This window comes from Coregonus clupeaformis, unplaced genomic scaffold (genome assembly GCF_020615455.1).
Source record: "Coregonus clupeaformis isolate EN_2021a unplaced genomic scaffold, ASM2061545v1 scaf3196, whole genome shotgun sequence".
NCBI classification, from domain to species: Eukaryota; Metazoa; Chordata; class Actinopteri; order Salmoniformes; family Salmonidae; genus Coregonus; species Coregonus clupeaformis.
The window spans coordinates 27,389-45,586 of NW_025536650.1; the positions used below are offsets into that span (position 1 = coordinate 27,389).

At 49.3% G+C, this 18,198-nt stretch overlaps 1 long non-coding RNA gene across 1 annotated transcript; it reads right to left on the bottom strand.

The window, feature by feature from the left end:
* Nucleotides 1-5,519: 5,519 nt before the first annotated feature.
* LOC123489693 lies at nt 5,520-6,453 on the bottom strand. Its single transcript, XR_006660600.1, has 3 exons — nt 6,438-6,453; nt 6,253-6,316; nt 5,520-6,167 (listed from the first exon to the last, which is right to left on the bottom strand). It is a non-coding gene; the product is annotated as an uncharacterized LOC123489693 (long non-coding RNA).
* Between the last annotated feature and the right edge of the window lie 11,745 nt (nt 6,454-18,198).

Genomic DNA, 18,198 nt, shown 5'->3' on the forward strand with positions numbered 1-18,198 from the left:
CCCCACTACAGGGGGCTGGCGCCGACGCCTTCCCCTTCCCAGCATCCTCTAGGAGTCTGGAGGTGGTTCAGCATCACTCTGTAGCCACCAGCCCCATGACCCCACCTCAGGGGGCCGGCGCCGACGCCTTCCCCTTCCCAGCATCCTCTAGGAGTCTGGAGGTGGTTCAGCATCACTCTGTAGCCACCAGCCCCATGACCCCACCCCAGGGGGCCAGCGCCGACGCCTTCCTCTTCCCAGCATCCTCTAGGAGTCTGGACGTGGTTCAGCATCACTCTGTAGCCACCAGCCCCATGACCCCACCTCAGGGGGCTGGCGCCGGGGCCTTCCTCTTCCCAGCATCCTCTAGGAGTCTGGAGGTGGTTCAGCATCACTCTGTAGCCACCAGCCCCATGACCCCACCCCAGGGGGCCAGCGCCGACGCCTTCCTCTTCCCAGCATCTTCTAGGAGTCTGGAGGTGGTTCAACACCACTCTGTAGCCACCAGCCCAATGACCCCACCCCAGGGGGCTGGCGCCGGGGCTTTCATCTTCCCAGCATCCTGTAGGGGGCCGGGTGCGGAGACTAAGGATGCAGAGCTGCAGTTGGGCCGCCAGGTGGAGTTCCGCTCTGTCGCCACGGCACCCATGACTCCAAAAAACCCCAACAGCCCCACCGTCCCCGCTGCCTTCCCAGAGCTCAGCAGGAGAGAAGGGGAGGACAGGAAGGAGAAAGAGGGGAGGGACGAGAGGGAAACTACAACTAAATGTGAGTCAGAGCCTGTTGTAGTTACTCCTCGTCTGGTGTTAGCCCCCGTACTGAAATGTAGCGCTCCGAACGAGGAGGTGGCTGAAGAGACAAAGTCTCAGTCCAACATGCCTCTAGATAGCTCCGCTTACTCAGACCCTCAGACTGAAAGACTCTGTCACAACCACGCTGATGAACCGGAACCAGTGTCGGTTAAAAGGAGAGGGCAACATGGGGCGACTGGGGACGCTGTCGATCAAGAGATCACCATTCTGGTGACCCAGCATGACAGCGTCGGAGTTGAGGAAGAAGAGGAGGAGGAAGAAGAGGAGGAGGAGGAGAGAAGGGAGGAGATGATGTCATTTATTCACTCCACTGAGTCTGAGGGATCTGAGGGGTCTGTGGAGGTAGACAACAGTGAGGGGGTGAAAGTCGTTCCTCCGGTGCCCCAAAACAGCCTGGACGATGGGAGGAGTGACGACACAGTTCAACCCAAAACCACAGGGACCGTCATGAACCTACGCTCACACGGAAACAGACCGGAAGATTCTCTCCCTCCTTCCGGTGAAGACATTCAAACAGACACAAAGCAGAAGACATCACCACAATCCCTGACTAAAAACAAGCACCCTGAACAAATAGGAGAGGAAGCGAAGCTCTGCTTTAGTGAGGAGCAAACCAACCAGACAGAACAGCGCAGCCTAGTGGACAGGAGTGGAACTCCCCAACCCAACCAGACAGAACAGCGCAGCCTAGTGGACAGGAGTGGAACTCCCCAACCCAACCAGACAGAACAGTTCCAGCGCCCTCTAGTTGGCCCTCCAGTCCCTGCCTCCCTGTCTCGGCAGCAGCAGCACATGATGACCCAGGGGGTCGGCGCTGACGCCTTCCTCTTCCCAGCATCCTCTAGGAGTCTGGAGGTGGTTCAGCATCACTCTGTAGCCACCAGCCCCATGACCCCACCCCAGGGGGGTCGGGCGCTGACACCTTCCTCTTCCCAGCATCCTCTAGGAGTCTGGAGGTGGTTCAGCATCACTCTGTAGCCACCAGCCCCATGACCCCACCCCAGGGGGGCCGGCGCCGACGCCTTCCCCTTCCCAGCATCCTCTAGGAATCTGGAGGTGGTTCAGCATCACTCTGTAGCCACCAGCCCCATGACCCCACCTCAGGGGGTCGGCGCCGACGCCTTCCCCTTCCCAGCATCCTCTAGGAGTCTGGAGGTGGTTCAGCATCACTCTGTAGCCACCAGCCCCATGACCCCCACCTCAGGGGGTCGGCGCCGACGCCTTCCCCTTCCCAGCATCCTCTAGGAGTCTGGAGGTGGTTCAGCATCACTCTGTAGCCACCAGCCCCATGACCCCACCTCAGGGGGTCGGCGCCGACGCCTTCCTCTTCCCAGCATCCTCTAGGAGTCTGGAGGTGGTTCAGCATCACTCTGTAGCCACCAGCCCCATGACCCCACCTCAGGGGGTCGGAGCTGACGCCTTCCTCTTCCCAGCATCCTCTAGGAGTCTGGAGGTGGTTCAGCATCACTCTGTAGCCACCAGCCCCATGACCCCACCCCAGGGGGCCGGCGCCGACACCTTCCTCTTCCCAGCATCCTCTAGGAGGAAGGGGGCGGAGACTAAGGACGCTGAGCTGCAGGTGGGCCGGCAGGTGGAGTTCCGTTCTGTCTCCACGGCACCCATGACTCCAAAAACGGCCCCCACCGCCCCCGCAGCCTTCCCAGAGCTCAGCGGGAGAGAGGGGGAGGAGAGGAAAGAGGAGAGAAAGGTGGAGGAGAGTACGAACGAGAAGAACGGGGGGAGAACAGAAGAGAAAACTGAAGCAAAAGCAAAGGAGGAGGTAAAGGAGGGTGAGGAGCAGACAAAGGAAGAGGAGAGGTTGGACGAGGTGGTGCAGGAGGTACGGTGGGACGAGAAGGGGATGACGTGGGAGGTGTATGGGGCAGTAGTAGAGGTAGCTGTCCTGGGCTCAGCCATACAGAAACACCTGGAGAAACAGGTTGGGAAGCTCAGGAAGCATCCCTCCCCTGCCCTGCCTCCCCCTCCTCCCCTCAACCCAACCGCCATGCCCCTCCTTCCCCCCCCTCCCCTCAACCCAACCGCCATGCCCCTGCCTCACCCTCCTCCCCTCAACCCAACCGCCATGCCCCTGCCTCCCCCTACCCCTCCTCCCCTCAACCCAACCGCCATGCCCCTGCCTCCCCCTACCCCTCCTCCCCTCAACCCAACCGCCATGCCCCTGCCCTCCACCCCTCCTCCAGCCTCTGGGGCCACCCAGGGATTGTCAGGTAAGGGCTCTGCCAGGAAGAGAGGCGAGCGGGACGGGAAGAGAGGCAGGCGCCGGAGGAATCCTTTCCGTTTGCTGTTGAAGAACATGCAGCCGCCCAACTGTTGCTCCCGAGCTCATTCCACTGAGTGACACTGCAGGAACATCATCCAAAACCACCTTTCCTCACCCACTGGACTGAAGGCTAACTACATTATCTCAATTCCCTTTCCTCACCCACTGGACAGTAGGCTAACTACATGTAGCCTAGCGGTTAGAGCGTTGGGCCAGTAACCGGAAGGTTGCTAGTTTGAAAAAAATCTGTAATTCTGCCCTTTAGCAAGGCAGTTGACCCCCAACAACAGCCCCCGGGCACCCAATGTGGCACCCCCCCCACACCTCTCAGATTAAGAGGGGTTGGGTTAAAAATGGAAGTCAAGTTTTGGTTGGACCTTGTGTGCAACTTTACCGCATTATCAGAGGAACTTTGTCATGAACGTCAGCGAGGATTGTGTCAGAAGATTCAAGAAGGAAACATGACAACATGTCACTTTAAAAACGTTCTTCTTTGGCTTTTGGAAAAATATGGATAGCCTTTTTTTTATGTGGTCTTTAACCTGTTTTCTTTATAGAGACCCTAAATGATGGTTGTTATGTTGTGATTGTATATTTGGTGCAAAGTGCTCATTTCAGTTATTGCCTTAATTGCATTATCTCTGTGTTATTGTGCAAATGTTACTTTTCGAAAGATATGTTCAATGGCAATTTTACAATCAAAGTAATTTTTAAAAGTAATAATTCCTTATGGCTAAATGTATGCATTGCCAGCTACAGTGATAATCACATTTTGTGATAGTTATCTTGTTGATTGTGATGTAAGACTATGTACATTTCCATGTGTTTCAGTTAACCCTCCAGAGTGTAAGCTCTGTCTAAGCTAACATATGGAATTGTTTTAAGATGGTCATACCTAGGATCATTTAGCTATTTGATTTGGAATTTTAAGACCCCTTAAGGTATACATTTTTTTCGTTATTGGATGCAACATTGAATTTGGCATTACTACTACTAGCCAATAGAAATGCATTGAATATCAGATTAATTACATGGAGCAACAGATAGTCCCCAAGAAAATCTAAAGGAAGTTTGTTCTGAAGTGTCTGTCCAATATCTGAGAGATCAGGAAGATCAGCAAACTATATATATTTTTTGACATGTATTTATCCCCTTATTTTAGGCACTAAACTACAGTATCTCCATATATATATACACTTCCATTCATTTTTTAAACTGGTACCGGGGACCTTCTGTTTAGTTTTTAATTTAGTTTAATAATTCAACCATAAAAAAAACAAAAAAAACAAGCACACATAAAAACTTGAAAAAGCCGTACATGCACGAGTAAAATCATTGAGGATAACACACAATAATGTCTTTGGACTTATTTCCATTGTGGTCGTCTTGAAACAAGATGGCTGGGCAAGACGGAACACGGTTGAACACGGTATGATAATAAAACAAAAGACTAAGAAGAAGAACTATCTATATCATCATCATAGGGGTCATTCATATGGGCACAGAAGACATCAAACAGTTGCCCAGAGAGGATGTCGTGTTTTATGGGCAGAGGCAACTCATTCCACTCTGATGCTCCAGTATACAAGAAAGTACCTTTCCCAGTGTCGTCTCTCGTGTCCGAAGTGGGATGCTGGTGGTTATTGCTGTCAAACAAAGAGTCCGCTCATACTGAACCTTTGATCATAAGTTTTATTCATATCACCAGCTTTCAGCATGAGTTACAGACTTGCAGGGTCTGGAGAGCAGTGTCCTCGAATTCTAATGGCTGCTCTGCTTTCCTGTGCCCCCAGCATATACTTATAAACAATGTAAAAATATGGGTTGCTCCCTCTGCGGTCCAATCACCCGTCTCCCCTGGGGCGACACCCTACAACTGGCTACTTTTGAACTAACATAAACAACAAGTAATCAGTTGGATATCTGGGCGCAGAAGAGTCTTTTGTGAGGCTTGTGGGTGTCCTAGAGCAAATCGGAGAATGCCATCTTGTTCGTGAGAGTCTCATCTTTCAATAGAGTGGTCATGATACTTTGTCGAACTTTGTTCCAAACCGTTCCTGACACTACAGATGTTTTATTTTTAGAAGACCGGTCTCATGGTCTGACAAACACCGCTCTGCCACCTTTCACCGCAGATGCGGAAGGGCGATATCGGCGGATGTGGTGGATTGAGACGCAGCCCATGCAAAACAACTGATATCTCTAGTTTAAACAGACGGATTTTGAGGGGAGTTTTTTATTATGTTAATTGGATTAGATAACAAACACAGAATTCCAGATACAACTGCTTAGTTTCAATATAACGGAAACGCAGAATTAAATGTATATAAAAAAACATGACATCGCAAAGCAGAATGTATTAAAAATATCAAATCTTTACATATTTAGAAAAATAATGAAGTGATTCACAATGAAAATTGTTTACTTTTGCTTTTCATCCAAAAAAGGTTAATGGTTTTGCCATCCTTTTAGGTTGATATTGTTCAATGGATTCATGAGGACATTGGGAGTCTTGGCAAAAGCAAACTCCTGGCTAACTTGTGACATACCGTAGCAGAAAATAGCAAGCCGACAGATCTAAGATCACTATGTGTTGTGATAAATGGTTACATGGAAATATTCCCTCAATTTAAAATAAAGAATAGCATGCAAACAAGTGGATCAACCCAAAAAAAAAAACATTTGATTGAGCTTGATTTAATTTCAAAAGACAGATTGTCTTTCTATCACAGAGTTTGGCATCCATCCTTTTCCAGGAGGGGAGGGAGGTCCATTTTGGTGGTCCATTTTATGACCCGCAGTCAGTCTTAGATCCCAAGATGGCCGTCACAGCTCAGTGGTACTGCCCCCAAAAAGGTCACTAATACTGCCCCAAAGTGGCCGTCACTGGTCAGTGATTCTGCCCCAAAAATGGCAGTCACATACTGACCCAAAATGGCGGCCACTCACAGGTCTGTGGTGCTGAGCGAAGGGTTAGCGAAGGTTAAACTAGGGCTGTCATTGTCTTTCTTCCTGCCATGCTGGGCCAAGGCTTCACCTAGAGGCTCGCTGTACGGATTATCTGCTCCCCCCTCCTCATCCTCCTCCTGGATCATCTACACAGGGAGGAGACAGGCATGACCATCCAGAATAATGATAATAACATAGTAATAATAATAATAATAATAACTATAACGTTACCATCATGGGCATTGTATCCCTGTCAGACATGACTATGTCCATGTTGCAGTCCAAGGAATTGAGGCTTGAATTAAAAAAATGAAATTCAGTAAATTAGAGCCATATACAAGGGGGAGGCCATGATGATGATGACATCTTCATTATTTGTTAACAGTAATAACTCAATACTTTGAGATATTTTCTACCTGACTCTGTCTGCGTTTGGATCCTTCCTCGTCGAAGCCCAGGTCTGTGGCTGTGTCGATGTTTAGGTTGAGCACAGGGTTAGCCCTAGAAACAAATACAGGGACAGAGACAACACCGTTACCCCTAGACACACACCCAGGGACAGAGACAACACCGTTACCCTAGACACACACCCAGGGACAGAGACAACACCGTTACCCTAGACACACACCCAGGGACAGAGACAACACTGTTACCCTAGACACACACCCAGGGACAGAGACAACACCGTTACCCTAGACACACACCCAGGGACAGAGACAACACCGTTACCCCTAGACACACACCCAGGGACAGAGACAACACCGTTACCCTAGACACACACCCAGGGACAGAGACAACACCGTTACCCCTAGACACACACCCAGGGACAGAGACAACACCGTTACCCCTAGACACACACCCAGGGACAGAGACAACACCGTTACCCTAGACACACACCCAGGGACAGGGACAACACCGTTACCCTAGACACACACCCAGGGACAGAGACAACACCATTACCCTAGACACACACCCAGGGACAGAGACAACACTGTTACCCTAGACACACACCCAGGGACAGAGACAACACTGTTACCCTAGACACACACCCAGGGACAGAGACAACACTGTTACCCTAGACACACACCCAGGGACAGAGACAAAACCGTTACCCCTAGACACACACCCAGGGACAGAGACAACCCCGTTACCCTAGACACACACCCAGGGACAACACTGTTACCCTAGACACACACCCAGGGACAGAGACAACACCGTTACCCTAGACACACACCCAGGGACAACACCGTTACCCCTAGACACACACCCAGGGACAGAGACAACACCGTTACCCCTAGACACACACCCAGGGACAGAGACAACACCGTTACCCTAGACACACACCCAGGGACAACACCGTTACCACTAGACACACACCCAGGGACAGAGACAACACCGTTACCCTAGACACACACCCAGGGACAACACCGTTACCCCTAGACACACACCTAGGGACAGAGACAACACCGTTACCCCTAGACACACACCCAGGGACAACACCGTTACCCCTAGACACACACCCAGGGACAGAGACAACACCGTTACCCTAGACACACACCCAGGGACAGGGACAACACCGTTACCCCTAGACACACACCCAGGGACAGAGACCACACCGTTACCCTAGACACACACCCAGGGACAACACCGTTACCCCTAGACACACACCCAGGGACAACACCGTTACCCCTAGACACACACCCAGGGACAGAGACAACACCGTTACCCCTAGACACACACCCAGGGACAGAGACAACACTGTTACCCCTAGACACACACCCAGGGACAGAGACCACACCGTTACCCCTAGACACACACCCAGGGACAGAGACCACACCGTTACCCCTAGACACACACCCAGGGACAGAGACAACACCGTTACCCTAGACACACACCCAGGGACAGGGACAACACCGTTACCCTAGACACACACCCAGGGACAGAGACAACACCATTACCCTAGACACACACCCAGGGACAACACCATTACCCTAGACACACACCCAGGGACAACACCGTTACCCCTAGACACACACCCAGGGACAGAGACCACACCGTTACCCCTAGACACACACCCAGGGACAGAGACAACACCGTTACCCCTAGACACACACCCAGGGACAACACCGTTACCCTAGACACACACCCAGGGACAGAGACAACACCGTTACCCCTAGACACACACCCAGGGACAGAGACAACACCGTTATCCTAGACACACACCCAGGGACAGAGACAACCCCGTTACCCTAGACACACACCCAGGGACAACACCGTTACCCCTAGACACACACCCAGGGACAACACTGTTACCCCTAGACACACACCTAGGGACAGAGGCAACACCGTTACCCCTAGACACACACCCAGGGACAGAGACAACACCGTTACCCTAGACACACACCCAGGGACAGAGACAACACCGTTACCCCTAGACACACACCCAGGGACAGAGACCACACCGTTACCCCTAGACACACACCCAGGGACAGACACCACACTGTTACCCCTAGACACACACCCAGGGACAGAGACAACACCGTTACCCCTAGACACACACCCAGGGACAGAGACAACACCGTTACCCTAGACACACACCCAGGGACAACACCGTTACCCCTAGACACACACCCAGGGACAACACCGTTACCCCTAGACACACACCCAGGGACAGACACCACACCGTTACCCCTAGACACACACCCAGGGACAGAGACAACACCGTTACCCTTAGACACACACCCAGGGACAACACCGTTACCCCTAGACACACACCCAGGGACAACACCGTTACCCCTAGACACACACCCAGGGACAACACCGTTACCCCTAGACACACACCCAGGGACAACACCGTTACCCCTAGACACACACCCAGGGACAGAGACAACACCGTTACCCCTAGACACACACCCAGGGACAACACCGTTACCCCTAGACACACACCCAGGGACAACACCGTTACCCCTAGACACACACCCAGGGACAGAGACAACACCGTTACCCCTAGACACACACCCAGGGACAACACCGTTACCCCTAGACACACACCCAGGGACAACACCGTTACCCCTAGACACACACCCAGGGACAGAGACAACACCGTTACCCCTAGACACACACCCAGGGACAGAGACAACACTGTTACCCTAGACACACACCCAGGGACAACACCGTTACCCCTAGACACACACCCAGGGACAACACCGTTACCCCTAGACACACACCCAGGGACAGAGACAACACCGTTACCCCTAGACACACACCCAGGGACAACACCGTTACCCCTAGACACACACCCAGGGACAGAGACAACACCGTTACCCCTAGACACACACCCAGGGACAGAGACAACACTGTTACCCTAGACACACACCCAGGGACAACACCGTTACCCCTAGACACACACCCAGGGACAACACCGTTACCCCTAGACACACACCCAGGGACAGAGACAACACCGTTACCCCTAGACACACACCCAGGGACAGAGACAACACCGTTACCCCTAGACACACACCCAGGGACAACACCGTTACCCCTAGACACACACCCAGGGACAGAGACAACACCGTTACCCCTAGACACACACCCAGGGACAACACCGTTACCCTATTCTCTTGGCAATTCTAACATGTGAAATGACTTGATAACGTGTTTCCAACATGCACTCCAAACTAGCCTTACAGGCTTTTCAAGCAGAGACAGGGTGGAATGCATTTCTTTACACGTTACAATTACATTTGTGATACAATACTGTACATTTCCTGTAGGTAGTTGGATGCACCCTATGTGTTCCAGTCAGAACTAGTGCACTATGTAAGGAATAGGGTGTCATTTGGGATGCACCCTATGTGTTCCAGTCAGAACTAGTGCACTATGTAAGGAATAGGGTGTCATTTGGGATGCAGCCTATGTGTTCCAGTCAGAACTAGTGCACTATGTAAGGAATAGGGTGTCATTTGGGATGCAGCCTATGTGTTCCAGTCAGAACTAGTGCACTATGTAAGGAATAGGGTGTCATTTGGGATGCAGCCTATGTGTTCCAGTCAGAACTAGTGCACTATGTAAGGAATAGGGTGTCATTTGGGATGCAGCCTATGTGTTCCAGTCAGAACTAGTGCACTATGTAAGGAATAGGGTGTCATTTGGGATGCAGCCTATGTGTTCCAGTCAGGACTCGCCCCTCCATGGTGTACTTGTTGGTTCCAGGAACGACAGGCCCACTCTTCCCATCTCCACCAGTCACCACCTTGGCTGCTGAGTTCATGGCTTTAGCTGCCTTCAGCTTCGTTCTGTAGCTGTGAAATATTACCGTCCGTAGGTTAGTTACCCGTACATTTTACATTTAACATTTTAGTCATTTAGCAGACGCTCTTATCCAGAGCGACTTACAGTTAGCACATACATTATTTTATCGAACCCACAACCCTGGCGTTGCAAACGCCATGCTCTACCAACTGAGCTACATCCCCTGCCGGCCATTTCCTCCCATACCCTGGACGACGCTGGGCCAATTGTGCGCCGCCCCATGGGTCTCCCGGTCGCGGCCGGCTACGACAGAGCCTGGATTCGAACCAGGATCTCTAGTGGCACAGCTAGCACTGCGATGCAGTGCCTTAGACCACTGCGCCACTCAGGAGATGTTTAGTACGAACTAACCTATACTAGCTAACCCCTACCAGTTTCCCATACTTACTAAACCATACCAGTTACCCATACTAACTGACCCATACAAACTAACACATACTAGTTACCCATACTAACATATGCTAGTTACCCACAATAACACATACTAGTTACCCACATTAACTAACCCATACCAGTTACCATTACTAACTAACCCATACAAATTAACCCATACTAACTCATCCATACCAGGTACCCATTCTAACTAACTAACTCATACTAAATAGTTACCCATACTAACTAACCCCTACTAGCTATCCATTCTAACTATTCCCTACTAGTTACCCCTACTAAGTAACCCCTACTAGTTACCCCTACTAACTAACCCCTACTAGTTACCCCTACTAACTAACCCCTACTAGTTACCCCTACTAACTAACCCCTACTAGTTACCTGCTACCCTTTTCTCATTAAACACTTTGGGAGCAGCATACCATGGAGTGGATTTCTACTTTTCTGACCATAGTTACCATAGTTACCATAGTTACCATAGTTACCATTCACATTGTAGTGACATGGTTGTACCCTAATAGACACTGAGTATACCAGACAAAAGGAACACCTTCCTAATATTGAGTTGCACCCCCTTTTGCCCTCAGAACAGCTTCGATTCGTAGGGGCATGGACTCTACAAGGTGTCGAAAGCGTTCCACAGAAATGTTGGCCCATGTTGACTCCAATGTGTCCCACAGTTGTGTTATGTAGGCTGGATTTCCTTTGGGTGGTGGACCATTCTTGATACACACAGGAAACTGTTGAGCGTGAAAAACCCAGCAGCGTTGCAGTTCTTGACACAAACCGGTGTGCCTGGCACTTACTACCATACCCCGTTTAAAGGCACTTAAATATGTTATCTTACCCATTGACCCTCTGAATGGCACACATACACAATCCATGTCTCAATTGTATCAAGGCTTAAAAATCCTTATTTAACCTACAGTTGAAGTCGGAAGTTTACATACACCTTAGCCAAATAGATTTAAACTCAGTTTTTCACAATTCCTGACATTTAATCCTAGTAAAAATTCCCTGTTTTAGGTCAGTTAGGATCAACACTTTATTTTAAGAATGTGAAATGTCAGTATAATAGTAGAGAGAATGATTTATTTCAGCTTTTATTTATTTCATCACATTCCCAGTGAGTCAGAAGTTTACATACACTCAATTAGTATTTGGTAGCATTGCCTTTAAATTGTTTAACTTGGGTCAAATGTTTCGGGTAGCCTTCCACAAGCTTCCCACAATAAGTTGGGTGAATTTTGGCCCATTCCTCCTGACAGAGCTGGTGTAACGGAGTCAGGTTTGTAGGCCTCCTTGCTCGCACACGCTTTTCAGTTCTGCCCACACATTTTCTATAGGATTGAGGTCAGGGCTTTGTGATGGCCACTCCAATACCTTGACTTTGTTGTCCTTAAGCCATTTTGCCGCAACTTTGGAAGTATGCTTGGGGTCATTGTTCATTTGGAAGACCCATTTCCGACCAAGCTGTAACTTCCTGACTGATGTCTTGAGATGTTGCTTCAATATATCCACATAATTTTCCTTTCTCATGATGCTATCTATTTTGTGAAGTGCACCAGTCCCTCCTGCAGCAAAGCACCCCCACAGCATGATGCTGCCACCCCGTGCTTCACGGTTGGGATGGTGTTCTTCGGCTTGCAAGCATCCCCCCTTTTCCCTCCAAACATAACGATTGGTCATTATGGCCAAACAGTTTTATTTTTGTTTCATCAGACCAGGGGACATTTCTCCAAAAAGTACGATCTTTGTCCCCATGTGCAGTTGCAAACCGTGGCTTTTTTATGGCGGTGTCACACCCTGGTTCGGGGACTCATTATGTTGAACCAGGGTGTGTTCATTCTATGTTTTCGGTTTCTCTGGTGGGTGTTCTAGGTGGTTTATTTTCTATGTTTGCCGGTGTGACTCCCAATCAGAGGCAAACGAGTGTCAGCTGTCGGCTGTTTGTCTCTGATTGGGAGCCATATTTAATCTATCTGTTTTCCTTTCGGGTTGTGGGATTTTGTTCGTGTGTGTGCGTGTTGTACCACAGACGTCACGGATTCGTTGTTTGTTTGTTTTGCTCGTGTGAGTATTTAATAAATATACCATGTTCACTCCCAACGCTGCGCTTTGGTCCTATTTCATAGACGGACGTGACAGAAAATCCCACCAAGACCAGACCAAGCAGCGTGTCGAAGAGCCATCGCGAATAAATCTCCGTGGCAGCTTCGATTGGGTCAAGCCCATGGAGGAGCTGAGTGAAGAGGGTTGGAGACAGAGGAGCGAGAGATGGGAGAGAATGTTGGAGGCCTGGGAAGACCCCCAGAAATTTTTTAGGGGGGGGCTCACGACGTGGACGACGGGGCAGCAGGAGGCCGCGATGGAGCGGTCCAGCGGGTGTGAAGAGGAGGCCGCCAGGTTAAGGGGGCCACTGGTCACAGAGGAGAGGGATAGTGTGGAGGCACGGCGAGAGGTACTGGGGTGTGTGTCCAGTCCGGTCCGGCCCGTTCCTGATCTCTGCGTAGGGCCAGTGGTGTGTGTCTCCAGTACGGGCCGGCCTGTTCCTGTTCCTCGCATCGTGCCGGTGGTGCGCGTCGCCAGCCCGGTCCGGCCTGTTCCGGCCACTCGCACCAAGGATACGGTGCGCGTCGCCAGCCCGACCCGGCCTGTTCCGGCCACTCGCACCAGGGATACGGTGCGCGTCGCCAGCCCGACCCGGCCTGTTCCGGCCACTCGCACCAGGGATACGGTGCGCGTCGCCAGCCCGACTCGGCCTGTTCCGGCCACTCGCACCAGGGATACGGTGCGCGTCGCCAGCCCGACCCGGCCTGTTCCGGCCACTCGCACCAAGGATACGGTGCGCTGCCGCCAGCCCGACCCGGCCTGTTCCGGCTACTCGCACCAGGGATACGGTGCGCGTCGCCAGCCCAGTCCGGCCCATCCAAGCTTCCCGCACCAAGTCTGTGGTGCGTCTCGTCAGCCCTGTCCGGCTCGTCCCTGCTCTCCGCACCAAGTCAGTGGTGTGCGTCGCCAGCCCATTCCGGTCCATTCCTGCTCCACGCACCAAGCCAGGGGCGCGTGTCGTCAGTCCGGCCCGGCCAGCGGGGCTAGACAGGACCAGGAGTACTTTGGGGGGTTGGAGAGGGAGTGGGGATCAAGCCCGAGCCGGAGCCGCGCCGAGGAAGAATGCCCACCCAGCCCTCCCCTGTTTTGCTCGTATTTAGGCGCGGTCACAGTCCGCGCCTTTAGGGGGGGGTACTGTCACACCCTGGTTCGGGGACTCATTATGTTGAACCAGGGTGTGTTCATTCTATGTTTTCGGTTTCTCTGGTGGGTGTTCTAGGTGGTTTATTTTCTATGTTTGCCGGTGTGACTCCCAATCAGAGGCAAACGAGTGTCAGCTGTCGGCTGTTTGTCTCTGATTGGGAGCCATATTTAATCTATCTGTTTTCCTTTCGGGTTGTGGGATTTTGTTCGTGTGTGTGCGTGTTGTACCACAGACGTCACGGATTCGTTGTTTGTTTGTTTTGCTCGTGTGAGTATTTAATAAATATACCATGTTCACTCCCAACGCTGCGCTTTGGTCCTATTTCATAGACGGACGTGACAGGCGGTTTTGGTGCAGTGGCTTCTTCCTTGCTGAGCGGCTTTCAGGTTATGTCGATATAGGACTTGTTTTACTGTGGATATAGATAATTTTGTACCTGTTTCCTCCAGCATCTTCACAAGGTCCTTTGCTGTTGTTCTGGGATTGATTTGCACTTTTCGCACCAAAGTACGTTAATCTCTAGGAGACAGAACGCGTCTCCTTCCTGAGCGGTATGACGGCTGCGTGGTCCCATGGTGTTTATACTTGCGTACTATTGTTTGTACAGATGAACGCGGTACCTTCAGGCGTTTGGAAATTGCTCCCAAGGATGAACCAGACTTGTGGAGGTCTACAATTATTTTTCTGAGGTCTTGGCTGATTTCTTTTGATTTTCCCATGATGTCAAGCAAAGAGGCACTGAGTTTGAAGGTAGGCCTTGAAATACACCCACAGGTACACCTCCAATTGACTCCAATGATGTCAATTAGCCTATCAGAAGCTTCTAAAGCCATGACATTATTTTCTGGAATTTTCCAAGCTGTTTAAAGGCACAGTCAACTTAGTGTATGTAAACTTCTGACCCACTGGAATTGTGATAGAGTGAATTATAAGTGAAATAATCTCTCTGTAAACAATGGTTGGAAAAATTACTTGTGTCATGCACAAAGTAGATGTCCTAACCGACTTGCCAAAACTATAGTTTGTTAACAAGAAATATGTGGAGTGGTTGAAAAACGTTAAAGTGTTGGTCCCATTTCATGAGCTGAAATAAAAGATCCCAGAAATATTCCATACGCACAAAAAAAACGTATTTCTATAATTTTGTGCACAGCATGATCATTACACAGGTGCACCTTGTGAACGGGGACAATAAAAGGCCACTCTAAAACGTGCAGTTTTGTCAAATAACACAATGCCACAGATGCAATTGCATGCTGACTGCAGGAATGTCCACCAGAGCTGTTGCCAGATAATTGGATGTTAATTTCTCTACCATAAGCCGCCTCCAACATAATTTTAGAGAATTTGGCAGTAAGTCCAATCGGCCTCACAACCACTGACCACATGTAACCACGCCAGCCAAGGACCTCCACATCTGGCTTCTTCACCTGCGGGATCGTCTGAGACCAGCCACCTGGACAGCTGATGGAACTGTGGGTTTTGCACAACCAAAAGACTTTCTAAAAACTGTCAGAAACTGTAAAGAAAAAGATAATCTGCGTGCGCGTCGTCCTCACCAAGGTCTTGACCTGACTGCAGTTTGGCATCGTAGCTCACCTTCGATGGTCACTGGCACGCTGGAGAAGTGTGCTCTTCACAGATGAATCCCGGTTTCAACTGTACCGGGCAGATGGCGTCGTGTGGGCGAGCGGTTTGCTGATGTAAAAGTTGTGAACACAGTGCCCCATGGTGGCGGTGGGGTTATGGTATGGGCAGGCATATGCTACGGACAATGAACACAGCTGCATTTTATTGTTGACAATTTGAATGCACAGAGATACCGTGACGAGATCCTGAGGCCCATTGTCGTGCCATTCATCCGACCGCCATCACATCATGTTTCAGCATGATAATGCACGGCCCCATGTCGCAAGGATCTGTACACAATTCCTGGAAGTTGAAAATGTCCCAGTTCTTCCATGGCCTGCATACTCACCAGATGTGTCACCCATTGAGTTTGGGATGCTCTGGATCAACGTAAGGCGGCATTTTCCAGTTCCCGCCAATATCCAAATTGTGGTCACACCAGATACTGACTGGTTTTCTGATTCACGCCCCTACATTTTAAAAAGGTATATCTGTGACCAACAGATGCATATCTGTATCCCAAGCATGTGAAATCCATAGATTAGGGCCTAACGAATTCATTTCAATTGACTGATTTCCTTAAATGAACTGTAACGCAGTAAAATCTTTTTTAAATTGTTGCACGTTGCATTTATATTTTTATCCAAAGCTACTTTGTCATGCGTGCATAATTTTTTTTACATATGGGTGGTCCTGGGAATCGAACCCACTACCCTGGTAGTCATGCTCTACCAACTGAGCACCACACTAATCACTAACTAACCTGAATTGATCCTGCTTTTGATTGGGTTCTTACAAAGAATTTCATAAGATTGATCATAAATTCTAATCCCTCCAAATTTCTTAAGAACTTCTCAAATGTCTTCTTAGGTCCATTAAGTGAATCGTATCAAACACGTCAGAGTGCTGATATAGGATCAGGTCCCTGTCACGGATTCTGCCGAGGCTGCTCCTCCTCCTTGCTCGGGCAGGCTTCGGCGTTCGTCGTCCCCGGAGTACTAGCTGCCACCGCTGGATGTTCTCGATAGTTGTTTGGTCTGGTCTTGTGTGTGCACCTGTTTCGTATTGAGTATTGATTATGTCACCTATAAGTTTCCCTTTTGGTTTGTTTGCAGTTGTGTGTAATTGTCCGCCTGTCCGATTGGTGTCTTGTTCGATGTTTAGTGTTTTACGCGTGTGTGCGTAATCGTTCGCCTCCTTGGTTTAGAGGCCTTTTGTTTTGACTTTGTCCATTCTAGTAAAGTCATTTTGGACTTAGCCTCCTTGTCCTGCGCTTGACTCCACCACTGCATCCACATCAGTTTTCGTGACAGTCCCCTTGTCCATATAATACTATTAATTATATAATCAGTGGTGAAAAAAGTACCCAATTGTCATACTTGAGTAAAAGTAAAGATACCTTAAAAGAAAATGACTCCGTAAAATACTACTTTAGTAAAAGTCTAAAAGTATTTGGTTTTAAATATACTTAAGTATTAAAAGTAAAAGTATAAATCATTTCAAATTCCTTAAAGTAAGCAACCCAGACGGCACGATTTTCTTGTTCTTTTAATTTACGGATAGCCAGGGGCACACTTCAACAGTCAGATATAATTTACAAACAAAGCATTTGTGTTTAGTGAGTCCGCCAGATCATAGGCAGTAGAGATGTCCATGGAGGTTCTCTTGATACGTGCGTGAATTAGACGATTTTCCTGTCCTGCTAAGCATTCAAAATGTAAGGAGTACTTTTGGACGATGTATGGAGTAAAAAAGTACATTATTTTCTTTAGGAATGTAGTGGAGTAAAAGTAAAAGTTGTCAAAAATATAAATAGTAAAGTAAAGTACAGATACCCCCAAAAAAACTACTGAAGTAGTACTTTAAAGTATTTTTACTTAAGTACTTTACACCACTGATTATAATCTGAAAGGACAAAACTGATCATAGATCAGCACTTCTACTCTGAGACGTTTTATACTTACGGGCCCAGGTCTCAGCTTACCTCCTGCGGGTGCAGACGAGAGATGTTGTCATGACAGCCAGGACGATGATGAGGCCCGCCACCAGCCCCAGCAGAACGAACAGTACTGGATCCACCTGCTTCTCTGTCACCACAGTCCCCCCCTGCAACACCACACAGAGTTCAGAGTAGGGTTGCAAAAATTACAGTAACTTCCCCAGAATTCCCTTGTTTTCAAAAAAATCACGGTTGGAAGATTCCAGAATTATTGCTTACTGCCTCCTGATAAAGGGATTCTTCCAATAAGGATTTCTGGAAAACCTGGAAAGTTACCAGAATTTTGCTACCCTAGCTCAGGGGAACATTCCTTTAGCGGCCCAAAGTCAGATCGTACTGTAAGAAATATTTACTGCATATATTCACTATATTACAAACGTAGCATGAAAATGTAGTAACATTATCAACTGCAGACTGTCACGCCCTGGCTCTGGGGACACTGTTATGTTGAGCCAGGGTGTGTATTCTATGTTTGTATTTCTATGTTGGCCTGAGTGACTCCCAATCAGAGGCAACGAGTGTCAGCTGGTTGTCTCTGATTGGGAGCCATATTTAACTGTCTGTCTTTCACTTTGTGTTTGTGGTTTCTTGT